The sequence below is a fragment of the Cryptotermes secundus genome, unplaced genomic scaffold (genome assembly GCF_002891405.2).
Source record: "Cryptotermes secundus unplaced genomic scaffold, Csec_1.0 scaffold964, whole genome shotgun sequence".
Lineage (NCBI taxonomy): Eukaryota > Metazoa > Arthropoda > Insecta > Blattodea > Kalotermitidae > Cryptotermes > Cryptotermes secundus.
In genome coordinates, this window is record NW_019725428.1 from 1,634,014 (window position 1) to 1,657,969 (window position 23,956).

A 23,956-nucleotide genomic window follows, 5' to 3' on the forward strand; every position below is an offset into this window, starting at 1 on the left:
GAAACTATGGGCCTCCACGACCTGTTACAGGGATAGCTTTACTTTACTTTTTGCCTTGTTTATCCAATCCATGACATACCAATTTAAGTACATCTACCTTACCCAGCAGAGGTTGTTAGCACAGAACANTACTATTATATTTGAGCACCCTGTTGCATTAGTATATCATTTATTTCTTACAATATATTTCCGTCTACAGTTCAACTTATCATTGTCCATTTTTGATTCTCACAACATGTTTAGGCCGTACACGGACGTCATCAGGTGTCTGTAATTCGCTAAAATTGTTGCAGCACTGTAATGTTCAACCTTTTATATCACATGTGAATGCGATATCTCTTCACTTAAACGGACCTCAATTAAAATCAATAAAACAGTTGAAATTTAGTTAGAATGTTTTGATATTTTCTAGGGGTAGTCGTCCATTCATCCAAACATCATTGTATGAGGTCCCGATGTTTGGATTTATTTGCACAGCGGCTTTTATGTTTGTGTTATTGTGTAGTTCCCAAGTATGTTGGTGTACTTATTATCTGCAATATGTAAAGAACATATTATTATTGTTAATTTTGCTATAATTTATGTTTATCTACGCCAGTTTTACTTCTTTATCCTCACGTATGACACGTTGACTGTAGGTTCTTCACCTTGCATGTGTCTTTGTGTTGTTTATCGTTCTGTGTATGTAGACCTTATGAATATTCGGCGTGCCTAATCCTGCATTTATGACGTAACTGGAGGGGTGTATGCTGCTATCTTGTGTAAAGCTCGCGTAATGTCTCTATTATATAGGGTTATGTGTGTCGTATGTGTCATTCATATGTAGATTGACTTTACTGATTTTAAAATTGTTACATATTATTACATGAGCATGCAGATTTACGAATTAGTTTATATAAATGTGGGTCCTTTATAAAATCTTTATTTTCTAAATAAATTTCGCCATATTTTTAATTTCATGTCATCTCACAACACACATTACAAATTTATTTTTACTCTAGGAACAAATACGGATATTTCGAAAGTATTGCGGACTTAATAAGCTCGGCCGAAGAAGTTTGTTGTTAAGAAACTCTTAAAAACTATGTCTCAGTTATTCGCATTGATTATACGTACATGTGCATTAAATTGTAGATGTACCAAGGGACATGAAAATAAAATTATTAAAAAGTTAGTTTATACACGATGTAGTCAACCTTCAAATTCCTTCCATATTCCTCCCATTTCAGTATTCAGTGATTATCGTATTATTTGACACAGTAATTGAAGGACCCTGACGTCCGGTGTCTCGGCCGGGATTCGAACCGAGTGCTATGCCAGATACGATTCTAGAGCGTTACCGCAACATCAATCCACTCGGAAGCATTCGCCCATCTAAATGTTTGTTTTCATATACGGATGTCCGTTTTAATAATCCACTCCTAAAGAAAGGTCAAACGATATATCCTTATAAAAGGGCAAACCTGGTTCTTGTGTAATGTCGCAGAATGTGGGATGCAGTTTGCACGTAATATCCCCAGTAGTCCCTGTGTTTTCATGCAAAAAGAGCATAACACATTTTGTCCTTAAAAGGTTCAAGTGTTCTTTTGTCGTTTTTCATTTGAAATCTTATCTTTATGTTAAGGTCATTAGTTTCTCGACGGGTAAGTTTTGGGGGAGTGTAGCATTCATGGTGAGAAGAGAAATGCATTCAGAATTTTGCGAGGAAAACCTTAAGGAACTGATTGAAGACCTAGGGATAGATGGGGGGATATACTAAATTGGATCTTTAAGAAACAGAATGGGAGGGTGTAGAGTGGATTAATCTGGTTCAGTATAGGAACCAGTGGCGGGCACTTCTGAACTTCCTTGACAAGCTGAGCAACAGTTAGCTTCTCAAAAAGGGCTCTGCTCAATGTAGTTGCTTGTTAGTTTGCTTCGTGCTGATTCTTAAGTTCCTCCGAAACGTCGGTTGATTTTAATCGTACCAAACGACCCTCTATGCCAGAAGATCGAACTATTCGTTACCACCACTGCGGGAATCTCAGATCCAATATAGTTATTGTAGATTGTTGTCAGCTGTAAGTTCTAATTACGTGACTGCATTAGGGTAAAGCTGGTTGTGTCCCTCTCCATCCTTCAGTGCCGATATGAAAGTGTAGTACTTCCCGTCCAGATTACCCCAGTTTCATACTGTTATAAGATGCAAGAATATGATTTATCTGTCAGACTCCTAGTCAGACGTGGCAGTTTAGATATTGCGTCTCTAGTTCCTAGAACAAGTAAGTTCTTTTTAGCCTACTCTTCTCTTTAATGTAAGAGGGGCTTATGAAGTTGTATAGAATGTTTTCTATATATAAATTACATACTAAATGCTATCTGTTTTTCATATTATGTACGACATCCAAAAACGTAAAGATTTAAGTATACAAACCTGTACTTTTTCCTGTAGTGCCATATGGGCTGTCACATTATTGGAAGGACCGACTGATCGTGTTTGAGAACACGGTGTTGGAGAAAATACTTGCATTTAAAGGGGAGAAGAAAATTGGCAGATTGCGTAATGATTTTAATAATGTGTAATACTCACCAAATATTATTAGAATGATTAGATCAAGGGGGATAAGATGGGTAGAGCATGTAGTAAGCATGCGGAAGAAGAGATGTGCAAAAAGTTCCAATGGGAAAACCTGAAGGAAGGAGAACACTTGGAAGACTGAGAGATATATTTAGGGTATAAGATTAAAATGGATCTAAAAGAAATAAAATGAGCATGTCGCCTTGATTTTTCTGGCCCAGGATAGGCACCAGTGACAGGCTGTTGTGAGCACGGTAATGAACCTTCGGGTTCCATAGAAAGTTGGGAAATTCTTGAGTAGCTGAGCGGCTGATGGCTTCTCCATGGAATTAGACGACTGATTTTGTGTACCATAACACTACCTTCAGGAGAAAATCGATTAAGGTCTATTTGATTTAATCTAAAATGGGGATTATATTGAACTTAGATAATCCAAAATTGAGCTTTGCCTACAGTTTCTATTGTAGTCATCCCAGGATCCGATTTAGTTGTGGAAATGAAACACCTGATAGACACGCCCTCCTCCACAAGCGTTCATTTTATGCTCATTTTGCAACTCATGAATGGGAATGAAACACATTACTCCATAGAGGAGGTTCCTTCTTGAGAGGATACTAGTCTCCCGGTCAATGACTTATCCGCCTTTTGTGGAATCTTGTGTTTCCTTACCATGTGTACAAGAACTCAGTACTACTCCCTATCCTGGACCAAATCGTTTCTGTCCTTACCCTTTCTGTGTATTTATTTAAGATACATTTTATTATTATCCTCCCATCTACGCATGTATCTTCCGTTGTGTGTCCAACCAAAACTTTGTATGCATTTCGCATCTCTCATGCCTCCTGTATGCCATGCCTGCCACATCCACGATTTTATCCAACTCCATGGAGGTGAGTCCTTCCTGAGAAGCCACCAGTCGCCCATCTATTCAAGAAATTTGAAACATTTCATTTAACCCAAACGTTCATTACCTTGTTTACAAGATCCTTCCATTGGTCCTTATCCTTAGCCAGATGAATCTAGTCCATACCACCCCATCTTATCTCTAAGTTCCATTTTAATATTATCCACCCTCCTACGTCTTGGTATCCCTAGTGGTCTCTTCCCTTCTGGCTTTTCCCACCAAAATCCTATATGCATTCCTCTTCTATCGCATGCGTGCTACATTCTGTGCCCATCTCATGTTCCTGAATTTGATCTTTCTAGTTATGTTTGGTGAAAAGTACAAGTTCTGAAACCCCCACAGTTTCCTAGAGATAACTGGTGTTCTGTGTCTAAAACATATTTGAGGTTGCGCCTTTATCAGATAAGGGTGTAAATTGTTACCTCATTAGAAATTTAGTAGATTTACTTGAAACGTATAATTATTACCAAATTCTCCATACCCGGAAATCTCATTAACACACAGAACTTTTATTCCATAAGGTTATCTGTGGTTATCTATTCTGTAGGAGCTAGGATAGCGTAGTTCGTATAGCGACTGGCTACGGGCTGGACGGCTGAGGGTTCAGAGTTTGAGTCCGGATGTGGTGAAGAATTTTCTCTTCTCCGCGTCGTCCAGAGCGGCTGTGGGGTCCACCCAGCTTCCTATCCAGTGGGTACCGGTGGTAAAGCGGCCGGGGCATGAAGCTGACCACTCACCTTCTGCTAATGTTGAGGTCAAGAAAATGTGGATCTATACATCTACTCCCCCATACGCCTTCACGGCGTAGTGCTTAATTAGTTAAGCACAGGGACAACTTTACTTTTTTATCTCTTCAATGTATGACGTACCATCACAGATGTTCTAGACAAAGTATATTTCATCTGTTTGGGTCCAGGCATTCACCTCTGACAGTTAAAACAAATGTAATCGTGATATAGGAGTCGGAAATGTAAACGATGCGAACCGGAAGTGAATGCGCAGCGACGTATTGATGAACTAGGACCATCGAATATCGAATCTATGTAGTTTGCGCAACACACACGGGGAGGCGCCTGTGTATATACCACATCGATTAGCCACCCCCTCTGCCACAACAGCGCCATAATCTCGCGCTACTCGAGATAAGTTCCTAGAAAATATGGCGCCGTCGACGCAAAAGGCATAATTATAAAATGTTTATTTTGAACGCAGACGAGGTACAGATACTGTTGAGCAACAGTAATGAGATTCGTTATTAAATTAAGGCATTTTCTGAGAACGCTTTACTTATCATCAGTGACAATTTGTAACGTAATGGCTATCTTAAAACATATTGTCACGTGATAAGTGACTATAGAGGGGGTAAAAGTAAGGTAAGGTAAAGCTGTCCCTGTGCTTAACTAATTGAGCACTACGCCATGAAGGCGTATGGGCGAGTGGATGTATAGATCTAAATTTTCTTGACCTGGGCACTAGCTGGAGGTGAGTGGTCAGCTTCACGTCCCGTCCACTTTACCCCTGGGGAAAGAGCCCCGGTACTCATTTGATAGGAGGTCGGGTGAACCCCAAAGCCGGTCTGGACGACGTGAAGAAAATTCTTCACCCTACCGGGGCTTGAACTCGAACCCCTCGGTCTTCCTGCCCGTAGCCAGTCGCTATACCGACTACGCTGTCCCGGCTCCCTATAGACGGGGGTTTTGATTGATAATTGGATTTAGTGGACACTCATACAACTCGTGACTACACTTCGCAGGTCACTGTCACGCACAGACTAGTGTCCTGAGTCACGCTGCTTGGCAGTGGCGGACGTTCCCCTGCTTCCGGGCTCACGTCCTTGCAGGGTGGCGACAATCTCACGCCAACCTCATACTCTGACCGTTACCTGCAGCTGGTATTTCAGTTGCTAGCGCCCGACTACATTGTTTCGTGCATCCCTGTTGCTTTGGGAACGTGGCGCAGACCGCTTAAGAAACACTCCATAGCAAGGGACGTTTCTTCTGGTTCTACAATTCTCGCTTTGAGCAAATATCCGACAATAGGAAACCAGCTGTAATTGTTACTTTTTCCGTATATACACTAATTTATTTTTATTCTTCATAGATCTTGGCGTTCATTTATTGCATTTATGAATTTTATAGTTGATATTACTGACAGTTAAGAGTTACATTAAGTAATGCAGCTCCGTGGAGCGAAATAATTGAGAAACTGATAGTCATTTGGATAGTCAAGAATTCCCCATCTTCTATGAATTCCTAAGACGTAAAAAGCTTACCGTATACATAAGAATCCGGTACTGCTTCCTATCCTTAGCCAGTTGAATTCAGTTCACATCTTCACACCCTGACTCATTTTATTTTTATTTTATAGCAGGGGTAGCGTAGTCGGTATAGCGATTGGCTACGGGCTGGACGACGGAGGGGGTCGGAGTTCGAGTACCGGTAGGGTGAAGAATTTTCTCCACGTCGTCCAGATCGGCTCTGGGGTTCACCAGACCAGCCGCTGTTTCAGTTTCTTAACTCTTTACATGGTGGGCACACAGATATCCATGCCTGTGGTGGGATTCGAACCTACGATCCAAGTGTTTAGGCTGGAATGGATTGGATTCATCTGACTCAGGATAGGGTTCTTGTGAACACGATAATCAACGTACGGGTCCTGCAAAATGCTGGAGATGTCTTGAGTGGCTGGGCAACTGTTGATATCCCATGACAGGCTCGGCTCCGTGTAGTTAAGTTAATTATTCTACTGATGCTGCATGCTCTGACGTCACTGCCAAGTCACCCAGTGTAACCACACTCCTATAACTGAAATGTGTATTGTCTGTAGTAATCATCAGTTATACTAATTGTGATGTATAGACCCATTGCCTGGCAATGACTCGATAAAAACATTCCCGCGGAAGCGTACGCGCGCAAGGATAAGACGCCATTGCTAGCGAACGGATCAGTAGTCAAGCCTTCTGAATAATACAGAGACTGTGTTTTCTGCGTGGCCCGTGCCGGAGGGTTATAAAGGTGCAAAGAATGTCGTTTGGTGGAGTTGTTTTCAAGAAATGGATTGAGTTCTGGAGGCGGCAGTCTAAGGTGATTGAGAAAAAATGGCTAGAAAGGAATTAGACTACGACAAGAAGATTTTATGTGTGATTTGAAATTACAGTGAGAATGTGATAAATCCGTTGCCAGAATACGACTAATGAAGACTGAGAATCCTAGTGCTTGTGTAACGGTGAAGTCTAAATTGTGTAGATCAGCGATGGCGCTGTAATTTCCTGTAATGCCGAGTGGTGTATATAAGGTATCAATAAATCCAATCAACCAATCCAAAACCCCGTCTAATAAGGCACGCTCAAACCCCCAAATCGTGATAATATTGTCTTGATGAGAATAAAAATAGAAAAAATTAAATTAAAATATAGTTATTGCTTCGTGTAATATTACAATAGCACTCATAAGGGAAATCAGAAATGAGTAGACAACCTCAGTAGTAAGGTCTGAAGGGAAGCGTCACTTGAAAGACCTAGGCGTAGATGGAGTAATAGTAACGTGTATCTTATGGTGAAGTCGGATTTGTGGTAGACAAAGTGGCGCTGATGCAAGTTTTCTCCGAGTACTTCGGTTTCCCCTGCCAATCTTCATTCCACCAATTGCTCCACAATCACCCTCACCTATCATCTGGGGCTGGTACAATAGGCCAGAAGTGGCCGCAGTACAAGGGACTTATTCCCACCCCACTAGCAATAAAAAAACGTGCATATTAAATTCTGATTTGTGACAGTCTGTTTTTGTTCTTTCCACGATTCGACTTTAGAACTGGATAACAGACTAATATAAAAGAGGATGTGAACTGGATGCATCTGGCTCAGAGTGGAGTCTAATGGCGGACGCCTGTGAAAACGGCAATAATCCTTGGAGCTTCATAAGGAGAGGAATTTTTTTGGACAAGTGGTAGCTTCTCAAGACAGACTCTGCTCCCTGGAGTTACTCGTAGTTACTGCTGGCTTACGCTGTGCTCCATTTAATCGCTACTTCAATGTTATTACATAAGGGAACAGTTAAGTTTTCGCGTTTATATTTGTAAATATATAATTTTTATCAAATGCTGCAGTTTATACCATTCTCCCGTAATTAACTTAATTCAGCAGAGCTTATTAACTCCTAATTACATTTCTGCAGTAATGAGTCTATTTTGTACGTGTATATGCGCAGTGCAGTTAAGTTCCTAGTACCGGTATGTTTCTCATGTAATAAACGCAGAAAGAATGTGTTCTTAAGGCTGCATTTTCTCTTAACGTCAGGTCTTTTTGTAGGTGTATGTGACACTAATTACAATGCGTATTTTCTTTTGTTATAGGTGTACTGTGAGGCATTTATTTTTGTAAATAATGCAAATTACTGTGTGAGCAATTTGGTAAGAGAATTCATAATAATGGAATGTTTGCAGTAGCATAGTTGGCAGGTACGTCGAAATTATATATGGTGGTCATAAATCTTCATTTCTATGTTTGAATGACAGTGGTATTGCAATTGATTACTGCATATTATAACGACATTACATTTTTACGTGTTCCGAAAGTTTTTAAGTTACTTTGCTATTAAACTCCAAGCGTCATACATATAGGTAAAGTTGTCCCTGTGCTTAACCAGTTCTACGCTATGAAAACGTATGGGGGAGTGGTTATATAGATCCACGTTTTTTTGACCTCGGTACTAGTTTGAGGTGAGGTGAGCTTCACACCCCGGCTCCTTAACCTCCTGAGAAAGAGCCCCCTGATACTCACTGAATAAGAGGCTTTGTGAGTCTCAGACCCTGGTTGAAGGAAGTGGAGAAGGGAAAATTCTTTACCCTACCGGAACTCGAACTCTGACCCTTCGTTAGTCCAGCCCGTAGCCGGTCGCTATACCGACTGCGCTCTCCCTGCTGCAGATATCAAATATAAATCATATCGCAATGTTTGAAATAGAAGTTGCAGACTTATTCACGTGTTTGTATTTATGTACCAGTATGCTAATGTACCAGTGTTCTGATAAGATTGACAGGTTTTTGCACTCGGTGTATAGACTAGGCAACAGGCTGGGCGGCCAAGGAGTCGGATTTCGATTACCGTTGGGGGCAAGATACTTTTCGCTTTTTCCGTAACGTCCATTACGGCTCTGGGGATCAGCCATCCTCCTATATATTGGATGTCGGAGGCTGTTTCCCCGGGAATGAATCTGACCACACGCCTCCATCTAGAAGTGAGGGTAAGCGTGGTAGAGCCATACCTCTTCTCCCCCCATACGTCTTCATAACGTGTTTTATTAATTAAAGCTCGGGGATGACTTTGCTAGTGTATTGGACAAGTAGAATTAAAAATTAAATTCACCCAACAACTTATAGTAAGGTTCTCATGAATACCAAATTTTGTCGTAGTTCGTCGAGAAATTTGTTATATAAAAATGAGGCTTAAAGACAGACGTGTCCTCCTCAGTAAGTTCTTATTTAAGGCTCGTTCCATACAGAATTCTTAAAAGCATTTACACACTTTATTGAACAGCTTCTGTCGGCCATGAAATCATCATCAAGGTAGCCGTCAACTACCCCCTCTCCTTTGTACCTAATTTTGACGTCATCTCGGTTCCGGTTTTACAGCTGCACACAGTCGCCAATTTGTGTGTGTGTAATGAGATTCAGTTGGGCGCACGTGGTTTGAATAGCGGTTGCTGAGGTCATCAGCAGTTGTATCATACAGCTGCAAGACATTCATTCCAAGGCAGAGACCGGGCGCCCGCAACCTTACCTTGCCTTTCCTTAACCGGTCCTTTACTGCTGACCAGTCATGGGATAAAAATAAATCAAGTTGTTACTCTGTATCTAGACTCGACACACGAAATGTGTGCGGTTCAATTGCGTCTGCGCTTGGGGCGATGAAGTGGCATAAAGTTCTTCATAGTCTCTGTAAAGTAAATTTCGGTTCCATCTATTGTAAACAGTTTTTAATTGTTTAAAACAATAGATTATCTTAAATTCTTCGTCCGTCCCTAGCCATCTTCAGGAATCTTTTTACTGTTATAAAAGGAAATTAATTTCCGTATATTTTTATAGTATTCGTGAGACTAAGAATTTTGTCTTGAATTGGTTTTTTACGTAAAAAAAGTTAAAGCTGTTCCTGTACCAGGCCGTGGAGGCCCATAGGGTTGTCAAACGTTGAGGCTCCCACATTTTCTAGACAGTCGGCTCACGGATGGCGATGAGGATGTCAGCCGTACGCGCCGGCGGGCCGCCCTTTACCCAAAGGAAAATTCCTGGTACTCATTTCTGTTAGAGGCTGAGTGGACCGCAGGGTCGTAGTGCGGCTGGAAGAATTAAGCCAATTGAAAAAAAAATATCCAATGACCTCATCGGGAATCGAACCCGCAACCTTCCGGCTTTTGGCATAGTGCCTCATTAAATAGTACAAATTAGTAGCAAGTGTATAATAAAGAGGTAAAATGATTGTTAATATAAGGTATCAGATAAAGGCTGATGATCCATTGATGTAGCTTGAAATGTCTGCAATTAAAAATGTTCGCATTCTGTTTCCAAAAAGAATTATTCTACGAATACAGTACATATACAGTATTTTCTGGTTAGTAACAGCAGAGGTTGGTAGATGTCATGCACAGTCTCAGGCCGGTTTATCTCTTTCTCCGGATAAACGCTTACCAACCCCACAGAACCCACGTTCCTTCGCGCAACGTAAGATTGTTGCGGAGAGATGTTCGGAATTCAAATTAACGCCAGATGCAGGTTGACGTAATGTTACGCCTGACAAGAAGATTTATTTTTTTTTTTCCGGAACGATTGGCAACTTTGGTGAGTTATCTTATGTTGTATCTTGTTAAGTATGCGATTCGCTTGTTACCACCTCTATGGTCTAGTGGTCAGTGTTCCTGCCTACAGATCCGGAGGTTCCGGGTTCGATTCCCGACGCTACCAGATTTTCTGAGAAATAGTGGATCTGGAACTGGGTCCTCTCAGCCTCGCGAGGATAATTGAGGAACTGTTTCAAGGAAATAGCTGCTCCGGTCTAGAAAACCGAAATTAACGGCCGTGGTAATCCGTTCCTNGTGGGTCCGTTCCTCTGACCACGTGACACCCTCTATCCGCTATAGTTGGCACTAACTTCGCCGACAAGCGGCGGTCGCTCAGTCGGTATAGTTCGTTTGCGGACTACAGGCCATGGAGTTTTTTTTTGTCATTAGGTATTGGTATTAGATTTGTTTGTGGTTGCAGTAAAGTGTGTTACTGGCATATTGTTTTATTCAGCGGAAAGTGAGACGATAAATGTTTCCAAAATCTTAGCAAGAATCTGGAAAGAATCTTGTTTTTCGGAGATGCCCGGTTGGAATCTCTGCCAGACACAAACTATCACCAACACATAAATAAATGGATAAAAAGTTTGGGAGGGATGTAGTGTTTCGTCTTCTTCTGTTTGATGATGTGGGCATTGGCTTTATCAATCTAACAGTCTACCAGGCTACATATGCAAACACATGTTAATCGCTCTAATTAATATTACTCATGAAAATAGCCGGCGATGCAGGGCGATTGCATTGGTTTGAGATATTTTCTTATTCGGTATCGAAGAGTTTATCCACAGTAGTTCGGTGTTCAGCAAACCTGAGCATTCTACAAACACAAAAATGGTTATTTTCTCGAAAATGTCTGTAACGATTTTGATTAAATTTTATTTATTAATGCAGATTATCTTTCTAAATAATACCGCATAGGTGGTGTCTTCAGGAGAATAGCTATACACGCACTTGGGGCCCAAACACGAAACACAAATTTTCTCTAAACCGACTTTTGACTCTGATCAATCCTGATCCTTTTCATTTGACTGATTATAAATTACCGAGAATTTTATTTATAATCGATTATCAATACTGCAAAGTCAAAATTTCATATTTCGATATTAATTCAACTTTATCATAAACCTATAATATCGTATTTCATTGTCTTGGACGTGTAATACGGTGTTTATGTGGAAATTTCTGGATTCTGGCAGCGCCAGGAAGTCTGGAGTTCTGACACTTAACGAGCAGTTACTAATTTTAGCTCGGGCACAGAAAACCAGACACGCCTACAAGTCAGTGAAATGCCAGGTCAAATACTTGTTGTATTTGCCTGTGAATGAGAATTACGCAAGGGCCATTATGACGTAGTTGCTTCGTTCAAACTTCCCAATGAGCGCTGGAATGGCGTGTATTAGTCCCCACCGGAGAGAACTCGAATTTGTAAATTCCCAGCGTGCGCATGTGCAAGCCATCTCCAAGCCTCTCGGTAGTCTAAAGTGTACGGGCGTGATCTGTGCACGCTCCGAAGCCTTGATCACTAAATAGATTAGGTGAAGTGGACCATCAGTTCACATAAGAAACTAATTGTGAACATTTTTTTCATTTCCTCTACAGCCCCGTTGGGCACTGGCCTCTAATTTTCAATTTAATGATCATTTTACAGACGGTAGGACATTTTTGTCGACTGCTCAGTTCATCGCAAGGCCTCTGCCTGAACGCAGGACAATACAAACACAGAATAAACACACACATATCAAACATCCATGCCTTGTTGGGATTCGAACCCACGATCCCAGCTTCCGAGCGAGCGAAGACAGTACATGCCTTATAGACCGCTCGGCTACCGTGATCTGCTAATTATGAACACTTACGTTCAATAAATTAAAGAGTATGATTTGCAGAACAGTATAAGTGAATTAACATGAAGGTGAATCAACTTATAATTCCGGCTTGTTTACCCTGGATCTCACGTTAACCGACCCAGCTAGTTTCCTGCCTTAGTTAGTTATGTAAGGACAATTTGACCCGCCCCCCTCCCCCAACCTAAACAGTTTCACCTTAGCAGTACGCCGCCCGAAGATAGAAACAGGTGTAGCAGGGAAAGCACCAATCCGACCAAGCCGATACTACAAAGACGGGTTGGAAGAGATCGGTGTTAACTCTGTCGGTGAGATGAATTTCGTTGTTGTTCGGTATTCAGCAATGAACACTGGTCTGCCTAGTAACAATCTACTTCGTTTCCAGCTAAAAGCAGCCGAAGTCAGTTGTGTATGAGAAAGTACATGTCATGTCTAGGGACCGGATTTTAATGCAAATGCATATTTCTTTCCTGCAACCAGAAAGTATGCTCGTTTGGATATATGTATGAATTACTTCATTTCTTAAATTTTGGACATGGTTTGATNGAAAGAAGTTTTAACCCGCTATAAAGACATCTTACGAGACAATAGGAGGCAACTAACTGTGGAATATCTAAAACATTTAATAATTGTGAACTGCCACAGAAGAGAAGTTGAAAGTTCGGAGAGCTAAATGTGAGTACCATTGGTTTTTTAAATTTGTAATGAAATATGTTGGTTTTGTTGCGTGATTTGTATTTAAGTATAGCTTTTTATTGTAAGTGAATCATTCAGTATTGCATAAAATGGACTTAAATATTGATTTGTTGGTCTCAAAATAATGTAAAATCAATTTTAATATTTGGTACAAATTTTTATATGCATATTTTAGTGCATATTTCGGAAGTTTTTCATGCATAAATGCATATATATTTAAAGGGTTATTAGGGCATACAAATCCGGTCCCTAGTCATGTCTTACCGCTGTGTGTGTTTGTGTGTGTGTGTGGGGGGGGGGAGGATACTGTTCCCGTTCTGTTGACAGCTCTTTTTTATTTTCGTTTGCCGCAGTCATCTGTTGTTATCGTGCGAGTTGTTTTTACCTGTGGGTCCCGTTTTCGCCAGATGCAGTAAAGGCAGCCGATTCAAATTTCTCTCATACCTGCAGGGAACATCTGTGGCGATACACAGCTGACTTGACTTCCTCGACCCCAAAGTATCGTGTTCCCTTGTTAAATGAAAAAGAAGCCGTATTTTTTAACTTGGACATCCTAGAATTGATTTCCTCTTCCGTACCAGAAATTAATAGCTGAGAGGGTAGTTAACAGTTAACGTGACAGTCTAATTTAGGGTGTATAATAAAACTTCAGTTTTTTCCTCTTCTACTCTATGGCTGTATAGCCTTTTTTTTTACCTTGGCCGCTTTTTCAGTTTCTTAATCCTATACACAGTTGGTAGTACTCCGTTGACGGGGGATCAGCTCGTCGCAAGGCCACTACCTACACACAGAAGAACAGAAACACAGAATAAACGCACACAAATATCCGTACCTTGAGTGGGATTCGAACCCACGACTCCAGCGCTCGTGCAGGCTAAGACAATTCATGCCTTAGACCGCTCAGCCAATGTGATTGGCACTACATTGTATTTGTCTATGGCTCTACAGCCCTTTCTTGGACCTTGGTCGCATTTTCAGTTTCTTAATCCCATACACAGTCGGTCGGACACCTTGGACGGTGGATCAGCCCGTCGCAAGGCATACCTACATACAACACAAACACAGAATAAACACACACAGACATCATGCCTCGAGTGGGATTCGAACCTACGATCCCAATGTTCGAGCGGACGAAGACGGTTCAGGCCATCGACCACGCGGCCACTGTGTTTTTTACTCCGTCGAAATTCATGTTTGCCATCTGGGTTACGATACGGTGTAGTCTGGCCGGTTTTTAGCAGAGTTTCAGAGGAATGTGGTGCCTCCATTTTGACTTCTAACCTGCAGGTAAGCGTGTTTCGCTTATTTGCTCGCGGTTTATTTAACGATAGTGTCGCATGGGTCGCTTTGTTCACGGGCAAAGTGGGTAGCGAACCAGAGGCCTTCCCACCCCTCGAGCGTCGGTAGCATGTCCTTAAACTTTCCCAAACTATTTCTCAATATCTCAAGAATATATGTGCGAACTTCTCGGTCTGTGATTACTAAGTTTCAAGCAATTTTCATATTTGTTAAAGAAATAAAAGGAGACATGTGACATCACCTTGCTGTCTGTCTGTCAGTGTATCCCACTCTTTATATTCGTTAGGAGGCTTGTGAGATCATTTGCTTTTTGTTTGCTGGCCCCCTCACTATTTTTAGGAAGCTTATGAGATCACCCTGCCCCCCCCCCCGTTGGTGCTAGTGTATATTATGAGATCACCTTTCTGTCTGTCTGTCTCCGTGTGTGTGTGTGTGTGTGTGTGTGTCCCTCTAATTTTTTCGTTTTCTGTGCGGTTCGTGTAGTATCAAAGGATAGACTGTTTGTTCTTCCCAGAACTTTCTCTTTGCAAGCCGCCAGGAGTGTTAGTATCATAGTGGGTAATGAATTGGAAGGTCGTGGTCTTGAGGTATATCATCCTGGCATTTGTCTGGAGGGACGGAAGACTACCACGAAATATCTCGACCACGATAGCCGATCGTTGTTTCGGTCTTGCTCCTTTGAAAAAAAAAAGTGATATTTTTGCTGTGAAGCATTGCCATTATCAACCGTTTGGTAAGCATTGCTTTGTTGCGAAATGTATTAACCTCTAGTCTTATTAAAGTACCAGTTAGTTTGTCGTTAGCTCGATCCGTGAGATCCCAGTAAACTGGAAAGATACATGCTATATTTAACGGTCTGTACTTTAACAAGTGCCTTTCATTTCCTTTTCAGTTCCTTTCCGTCTCAGCATCGATTTCCCGCTTGTATTTCCCTTCTCTCTCATTTTCTGTGCATTTGTTTTTCTCCTTCCTGTTTTTCACCGTTGCCGTCTGGTATTTCCCCAACCACTTGGCCCTTCCTCCACCTACACTCAGCACTATTTTGCCATGTTGAATCCCGAATGAAGGCGGAATGACCCGAATTTTCCCGAATTGTTGATATTACATAATTTCCACTAACAGCTCATCTCTCTGGATGTCGTGCTACTATTTTGTGTCTACCCCAAAGGATTACAGTACCTCGTAACAGCGTTTCACTATAGGGTCATACCTGGTTAATATTTCGAAATATAGTTGAATGTATACGAATGTATAAGGGGTGGGCCTTCATGGCCTTTGCACCGCGACCACAGTGATCTGTTGTGCCTCACTCGAACTATAGTTAATGCACTTCTAAATTAGTATATTTTATACCAACTATTTCTTAAAATGTTTGCTATTGACAAGTAAGTAGGTGTTCAGAACTATCACTTTTTAAAAGTTATGTAAAATTTATATTGCAATTTATTATATTTTTTTATGACGCTGAACATAGAGGCCACACAGTATAAGGGGCGTTTTATGTTTCAACCACTGGGACCCTAAGTAAGATCAGAGGTTCGAATCTTGTTAGTTTGTGTGATATTCTGTGTAGGTATTAAAGAAAGTTTGCGTTGGGGGGGGGGAATTCCTGTGAGTCCTACAGAATGCCTAAGCATTCATAGTTGCAGAGTTGATTCTCATTGGGTACATATCAGAACGTATCATCAATGAAAGAAAAGCGAAGTAGCAGCAAACTGCTGATCGTAACCAATATAAGAAAATAAAGGCTCGAAAGCTTGGAAACAAAGATCTTTTAATGAAGATATTTTATTTTATGGCCACATATGGTTAGAAGGAGGATTAGTGAAACAGTTATTTGGACAAACATGTCACCTTAACACTTTCAAGCATGGAATTCATCGAAATACTTATTAAAAGCTCCGTTTTTACCGCATAGGAAACTCTGTACCTCCACTGACCCGTGAAGTCTGTGTATGTAGTCGCTGTTTGTTTTGAGAATCGTAAGATACTTTTTGCGAAATTCAGGGTTGTTATAGCAAGTGATGTTTTCTTTCTCAAAACATCTTTGTAAGTACATCATGCTCAATCGCCGGCACGGTGATTGTGTTCCTGGCTTTCCAGTGACAATATGACCATCTGTATCTCCATGCTTTAAAAAATTAATATATGTAGAACTGTCAGTGCGATTTCTATGAAGATCGGAGCTTATATTTTCAGTCGAAACATCGGTGTTGTTTATTTTCTACGAAGTAACATCTTCCTAAGGGCGGGGGTGCAATCGATCTGGGTTATGACGTTACCACCTTCTTCCGCACGGCATTTTGCGTTGCTGGTGCTTCAGGAGGCGAATGAATGAACCTTAACGTGAATTTATATGCTTATTTTCAGAACGTGTGGTGAATTTACGCATTTTTGTGGTATTCAGTGCTGCTATGTTTCATAGACTGTTTTGATAGTTGCGGCATTTCTTAGTTCCTTCATATTCCCCTATCTCCCCTCTCCACACCTTCCGTGATCCCACCATTTTCCACTCCCGTCTGCAGCCAGCTTGATCTGTCTCAACTCGCTGTGTGATTTCACACATCGGCTTATTGCAGTCAACTGCAGTCTCTGTGGGTACGAGACGTGTTCTCGCCTTGTGCGATTTGGTGTCATAATCGATATATATCGATTGTGCTGTGTTACAAGGTTATGTGTTGACCGTGTTTATATAGGTTTATGAGAGTTCTTGAATATTTACAAACAATTCTGTGTCTACTATTGTAATTGTATATTCTGAAGTGTAATTCGCGCGTGTTTTCCGTTATGTTTAATTTACAGTACGTTATGTGACCTTAACCTTGTTCTTTGTTAACTTTATGATATACAATATCGAAGTAACCTCACTATGCTGTGAAGCACGAAATTCATTTATGAAATACAGATTCGGTTCTAACCTCACATGCTCTTAGAACATGAGTCTTCTTAACAAAAATTAACAGACTAATGTTGTTTAAGGAAATAATGCAATTTCTTCTGAGTACCGTACGAAACTCATATACACTTCATTTACGAAAACGGAAAGCTTTTGATTGCCAAGGCAGATGGTACATACTCGTATAGTGATCAACGAGGTTTAGAGAGTTAAACTATATTTATCACAGGATGTTTTTTTTAACGCTGCCATTATATACAGCGAGTAAAACAAAGTTTAGAGGGATGATACGCGGAATTCGAACCCTGGTTGTGTCGGGAAGGAAGCAAGGGCTGCATTATGGAGAAGAGGTGCCTCTGAGCCCATGTTTGTAAGATATATTCCGTTGGTTTGGCATGTAGAATTTATCCTTACATTTGTGCAAAACCTTTTATGTTACGTACTGTATTAAAACTAAACCCTTGTTACTGTCAATTAAAAGAATTTGTTTAGAAATTGTGTTAGGAATAAACTAGGCGTTATTCAATAAAATGTTGCCCTAGCACGAGTTGAAAATAGTAAAATTATATCGTTACTATTACTGTATCAACTTTTTTTCTAATTTGCCGAGTTGTAAAATAATTTACGGAATTCGGATTTTCCCCCAAATACAACCATATACTGTATGTCGTTTTTCTTTATGGAAATATCCATCGTTGCCAATATAGATCCTGTTCTGACATGCGCAGTTCGGGTTGAACGAATCCCTGCTTCCAGACTGTCGCCAAACTTTATTGAATGAACTCTGTGACGTTAAAATGTGTTGAACTGTTTCTGAAATCATCGCCATATTATGACTAAACCTACGAGTGTAATATAAGGGAACATAGAACTCTCATCAGGGAAGTGAAGGTGTTCATGTGAACGTTTAGAACTCTGTGTTATAAAAGAAAGAAATATGAACAATAACAATAATTTACTGCTGCCTGGTGACACGATGATAATTCCGGATGGTGAAGCATTTTTGTCTTATGCAGATCCTGGTATCACTGGTGCATTTGCACCTTCTTCATGCTCACATGCAACCAGATGACTGTAAGTGTAGGCAGTATGATTTCAGCTATGATACGTAATTTAGTTATAATAACTATAGTTAAAATCTGTTTACAATCACTGCTGAGTATTAGTCTCTAAATGAAGATGTTGATACTGGGTGATCATTTTAAAATACAAGCCATATTTAATGGACAATGAAATACAATAATATAATGTAATCCGTATATATTAGAAGTTAATAGTTAATAACTTACTGAGTGTCGCCGTAATGGCATAACGCACAGAACATAATAATGCCTCTTTAAGTTGTGGATTCTGTATCGTCAAATAAAGGGCATATAAACACAGTTTATCGGACATAATCTAAAAGAATATGTTGAGCCATTGAAGGCGAAGTAAGTATAAAATAGGGCCGCGCCATAGCTCAAGCGGTTAGTCGCTGGCTTCCCACCCCGGCGGCCCGGGTTCGATGGTCTGGTCAAGTGGGATTTGTGGTGGACAAAGTGGCGCTGGGGCAGGTTTTCTCCGAGTACTTCAGTTTCCCCTGCCAATCTCCATTCCACCAATTGCTCCACAATCACCCTTACCTATCATGTGGGGCTGGTACAATAGGCCAGAAGTGGCCGCAGTACAAGGGACATAGTCCCACCTCACTAGCAATAAAAGAGTATAAAATAAAAGCTAGGAACGACAATTTGTAAAAGTTAGTACAATTTTTAGCTGTAACAGTTGGTTAGGGGGCACTATGCTACGAGTCGGAAGATCGCGGGTTCGAGTCCTGATGAGATGGATTTTTTTTCAATTTACTTAATCTTTCCAGCCTAATTATGGCCCTGTGGTCGACTCAGCCTCTAACAGAAATGAGTACTAGGAATCTTCCTGGGGGGTAAAGGACGGCCGGCGCGTAAGGCTGACAACCTTACAGCCATCTGTTAGCCGATTGCCTAGAAAATGTGGGAGCTTCTACGTCTCACAATTCTACAGGCCTCCGCGTCCTGTTACAAGAAGAGCTTTACCTTGTACACATTATAGTCCGTCTGTTAATATTGTACCTAAAGGTGTCTTGTGTCTGTAAAAAGAGGAAGACAGAAACTTTGTCTTCATCTCCAGAACTACGAAGCTATGTGAAGGGATATTTCAAGCAGAGGAGATGTTAAGTCAATATATTTCCGTCACAAGACATACACTTCAATAGTGGGAGCACATATACGAAGGGTGCCGAGATTCGAGCCCGAAACCTCTTTTTACGCAGCAGATATTGCATATTTCGGGCGTGGCTTTTGTAAAAATAAAGTGATATAGTTCCAGATAGTAGACTGCAAAGAGTAACAGTCCTCTGTTTGTTTTGCTGTCCTTCATATTATGGTATAAGCCTTGTAACATTATTCTTTCAGTTTCAGTATAAATGCCGATGTTTTCAGCGCCCTGTTCAGTTCTTTACACCCTCTGCTGAATCTGTTTTGCAAATTTATGGAGAATGTTTTTAAAAGTTGTCGATTTTTTTGCGGGTGGGGGGGGGAGAAAAGAACGCGTGGAGTGTAGAAGCCCATGTCCCGTCTGGCGTCTTGATGTCCCCAACCCCTCGACTATGTCTCGGTACGTCGCGACGCATAGGGGTTGGAGGGCAGGCATAGAGGGAAAATTCACCCTAGTATTGATCCTAGTGGTCACCTTGTAGCCTGCCGGCCTATGTTGTTATATATGGGGGTACCATGCGAGTCTCTTCATACAACCTTCCTACGCAGCAATGGAATTCTTACAGTTCTGCCTCTAAACCAGCATCTCTCTTACCCCTGAAGGTATGTAGGCATATGGGTAATCTTAACATGCGGCTATTTAGGCGTCATAAACTTTCTTTTGGATTTCTTGCGTACAATATCTCCCTATAAACCCATATTAACTCGTCAATCACCCTGTAGTGTGTGAATGAAGAGCATATTAGTGCAACAAGATGCTTAAAAACAATATTACCCATATTAAGTTCACAAATTGTATTCGCAGTGACGTAGGGGGTTGGAAATGGGTAGGGATGGACACTGGAAGTGTGGTCATGATATCCTTATATATGCATACGAAACGTTCTTTGATTGATTGATTATTCGTTCTTTGCACAGTGTAAACGCACCCTTCTGTGTGCATATTGCACCTCTGAAACGGTTGATTAGGTTTTAACGAAATGTGCTATTTTGGATCTACGTTAAAATTTGTCATGTTAATTGAATTTTTGTTTCTGTATCGGATCACTATTGTGACGGTTCCGTAAATACAGTCCAACACGAAACAGTAGATAAGGTGTTTTCTGTGTCGTCCGCGCCACACCCAATACTGTTAACGGACCAATGAACTCGTAGTCTGACACGTGAGAAATGTTTTTTGTGGGGTCCGTGCTGACGGTTTATAACAGACGAAGGAAATCGCTTGAATCAGAGTCCAGGAGAGTTGAGTTGAGAGTTCAGTTCTGTACGGGAGGCTCTGAAGAAATGACTTTATGTGTAATATCTGGAATGTTGATTGAGTGAGACTGTTATAGTTCCGATGTTTTAATTGCGTTACCTGGAGGCGACTAGTATGTGTTTACCAGTGAATTATAAAATGTGTAAATAGCGAGTGCTATAATTACGTGTAATTGCTGGTGGTGTGTATGAGGAGTAAATAAGCCTCTTTATCCAATCCAGAGCCCGCGTTATTAGTCGCTAATACAAGTGACAACATAAACCATACTTTATACGAATTTAAATTCGAACTGTAGCACAAAATATGGATATTATTGAGATTTGTGCTTTTTCTCAACAGGTAGGCACTTCCGGCAAACTGCTCAAAAATTTAGTCGCACATTTGACGTTGCATTGTGTGACTATATGAATACCTTGAGGGCACAACAGAAGAGGAAAGTACCGGCAGATATTTTTTTTTTAAGAAAAAGGAAAATGCGCTCTTCAGTTATGAGTACAGATTATGTTTTAAATATTTTTCGATATGTTGAATTTTTAAGAAACTTCAAAGGAAAATTGTATTTAAGCATTCAGCTCTCTGTTTGTAGCATATTAGCGTTCAAACACTGTATTTTTATCTGGAACATGAGAAGAACAAGGCTAGACGGAAATGTAAAACAGCCAAGAAAGAATTTGGAACACGTGTGTTCTGTTGGCGACTTCATTTGTAGAGTAACTTCGTGCCAGGTAACACGTGAAGAGATCAAATAAAAAACAAAGTTATACAAGAAGTTCTGGGAAGAATTGATAGCATACATCCCTTCTATACAGCACGGACCGCATGGAAAACGAAAAAATAAGGGGTACAGACTTACAGACAGCAAGGTGTTCTCATAAACTTCATTTTATTTTCCTTCAGAAAATTAGGGGTGATGCATGAACTCCGTATCTTTTAGTCCGCAAGCGAACTATACCGACCGAGCGACCGCCGCTTGTCGGCGAAGTTAGTGGCAACTTATTGTGAATAGAGATTGTCGCGTGGTGAGCGCATCGGATTCCCCCGGCCGTTAATCTGAGTTTTCTAGACCGGAGCCGCAACTTTTCTATTCACGTAGCTCCTAAATTATCTTCACGAGGTTGAGTGGACCACGTTCCAGACCCATTACTTCTCAGAAAACCTAGTAGCGCCGGGAATCAAACCCCGCGCCTCTGGATCTGTAGCCAGGAAGTCTAACCACTAGACCACAGAGGCGGCCTACGGGGGATACATAATAAAAAAAAAGTAAAGCTATCCCTTTAAGAGACCGTGAAGGCCCATAGGGTTGTGAGACGTTGAGGGCGGCTCAAAGATGGCGGTAAGGTTGTCAGCCTTACGCGCAGGCCGCGCTTTACTCCCAATGAAAATTGTTTAATTAATTCGTGTACTCATTTCTGTTAGAGGCTGAGTCGACCGCAGGGCCATAGTGCGGCTGAAAGGATTAGGTCAATTGAAAAAAATCCAGTGAGCTAATCGGGACTTGAACTCGCAATCTTCCGGCTTGTAGCATAGCCCCTACACTACCGCGTGCCCTAAAAATAATAGGCCTAACTAACTTTCCTAGTTGCACTACTGAGTTAGACGTAATGTTTGTTCCTCCTTGACTTGATGAAGACGTCCCTTTATGCCACTTGACACCGCTAATTTGTAATACAATTACATTAAATTGTAGGCATTCAGTTTCTTGCAGAGCCGGGGACGGGTTTAGAATGTCATGTGAAGTAAATATGTCATTGACGAATATTTTTTTTTATTTATTATTATGCTTCTTTACAATACAGAGTATTAAGTAAATGTGTTGTGGGTCGTTAGCTTGCAAGGGAAACATCCAGTGATGTTTCTCCTACATGTAGTCTATTTCATTGATTGATGATGTCTTGGGGCCATCTTCTGTTGAGTCCTCTTGTCACTGGACAGCTCTTCTGTTAGTTCGTTGTCATGGATTGACGAATATAATTGTGTTTTTTTTTTTTGTTTTAGTTGAAAAAATTATTTCTGTATAAAGTTCCGCTACAGTCTCATCTCTTTATACTCGTAGGTCAGCTGTATTGATTTCTCCTCGGCCGCTCTGAATATCATGAGATAGCACCTTAAACAGATGATCACAACGTTCGTACAAATAGGTCCAAGTTTCTCTCTATCAACAAAGATTGGATCCAACGCGTCTGTTCCTACAATCATACTCAGAGAAAAGTGTTCCAATACTGTGGATCGGACTCGAAGTTAAAAAACTGAGATTTGGGGGAATGGATTAGGAGGTAGAACACTTAAGTTTTAATGACTGTCTTAGGTGGAACATCTTAAGCCCTAGTGGCTGAAATATGGAGACTGAATTCTCGCTGTCGGTATGTAGTGTATATATTGACCATCATAAAATAACCCGCAACGGAAGAACACTTCGAGATTTTGTGAATCAAATTCGGAGGTAGAATACCAAGATGTACTGGTTGTCGGAGATGGAACAGTTTAAGATGTAGTGGCTGGAATTTGGAGATGGAACGTTTGCCGGCGACACGTGGTCTCGATACTGACAGCTCCGGAAAATAACGTACGAAGTAAGAATACTTCGAGATAGAACATTTCAAGATTTTATGGCAGCCGGAGGCAGAACACTTTAAGTTGTAGTAGCTCAAATTCGAAGGTAGAACATTTCAAAATCTAGTGGCTCAGATTCGGAGGCAGAACATTTTAGGATCTAGTGACTCAAATCCGGACGTAGAACACTGCAAGATTTAGTGGTTGAAATTCGGAGCTGGAACATTCAAGATTTTGTGGTTGTCGAAGGTAGAACACTTAAGATTTTTTGGCTGTCGGATGTAGAACACTTTAAGGTCTAGTGACTGGAATTTGCTTGTAAAACATTTTGAGATTTAGTTGATTGAATTCGGAGGAAGAACATTATGATTTTTATGCTCGAAATCACAGGTAAAATTACTGAGATCCAGTATCTCGAAGAACATTATGACGTGACTCGAGCTTAGAGGTGGAATATTTCGATACTTTTAATATATAGTTTTCCATTTTGACGGCATTAAATTTGGGGTAACGAACATGGTCACAATTCTTCCTTGTCCGCAGGTCACGCTTTCTCATTACTATCATAATTATCCTAACTATCCCACTCAGCAGTTTGATTACCACGTTTTGAGAGCATGGAGGTAAAGTTCCAGGCATTCTAGAAATTGCCAGATATACAAATCCGACTTCGTGAGACTGCATAAAACCATATAACATGTGGTTAAGTAAGGTTATCCGTCCACACGTTGAACCAAGCCACGACGTACACAACTCCCATACAGAAGGAACGCACCTACAGATTGCCATACTAAACAATATATTACGACTTACACCCAAGGTGATATATCTCATATAATTTTAATATGCCGTAACAGCCCCAAGATTTAATATAGCACAACCCCGGGTGAA

The 23,956-nt window shown here is 40.9% G+C and overlaps 1 protein-coding gene across 9 annotated transcripts in view; it reads left to right on the forward strand.

Annotated features, from left to right (window-relative positions):
• The window catches only part of LOC111863426 (protein Fe65 homolog), a 323,054-nt gene that overhangs the window by 226,960 nt on the left and 72,138 nt on the right, over positions 1 to 23,956 (forward strand). The window contains exons 1-2 of one of the 9 annotated variants that reach the window (XM_023849752.2): positions 16,715 to 16,800; positions 17,734 to 18,100. The exons of 6 other annotated variants lie outside the window; for them this stretch is intronic. The gene's annotated coding sequence lies outside the window, so the exon portion shown is untranslated. Of the gene's footprint in view, positions 1 to 16,714; positions 16,932 to 17,644; positions 18,101 to 23,956 lie in introns of those variants that run through there. 2 more of the 9 variants (XM_033751064.1, XM_033751065.1) reach the window with 2 other exon arrangements.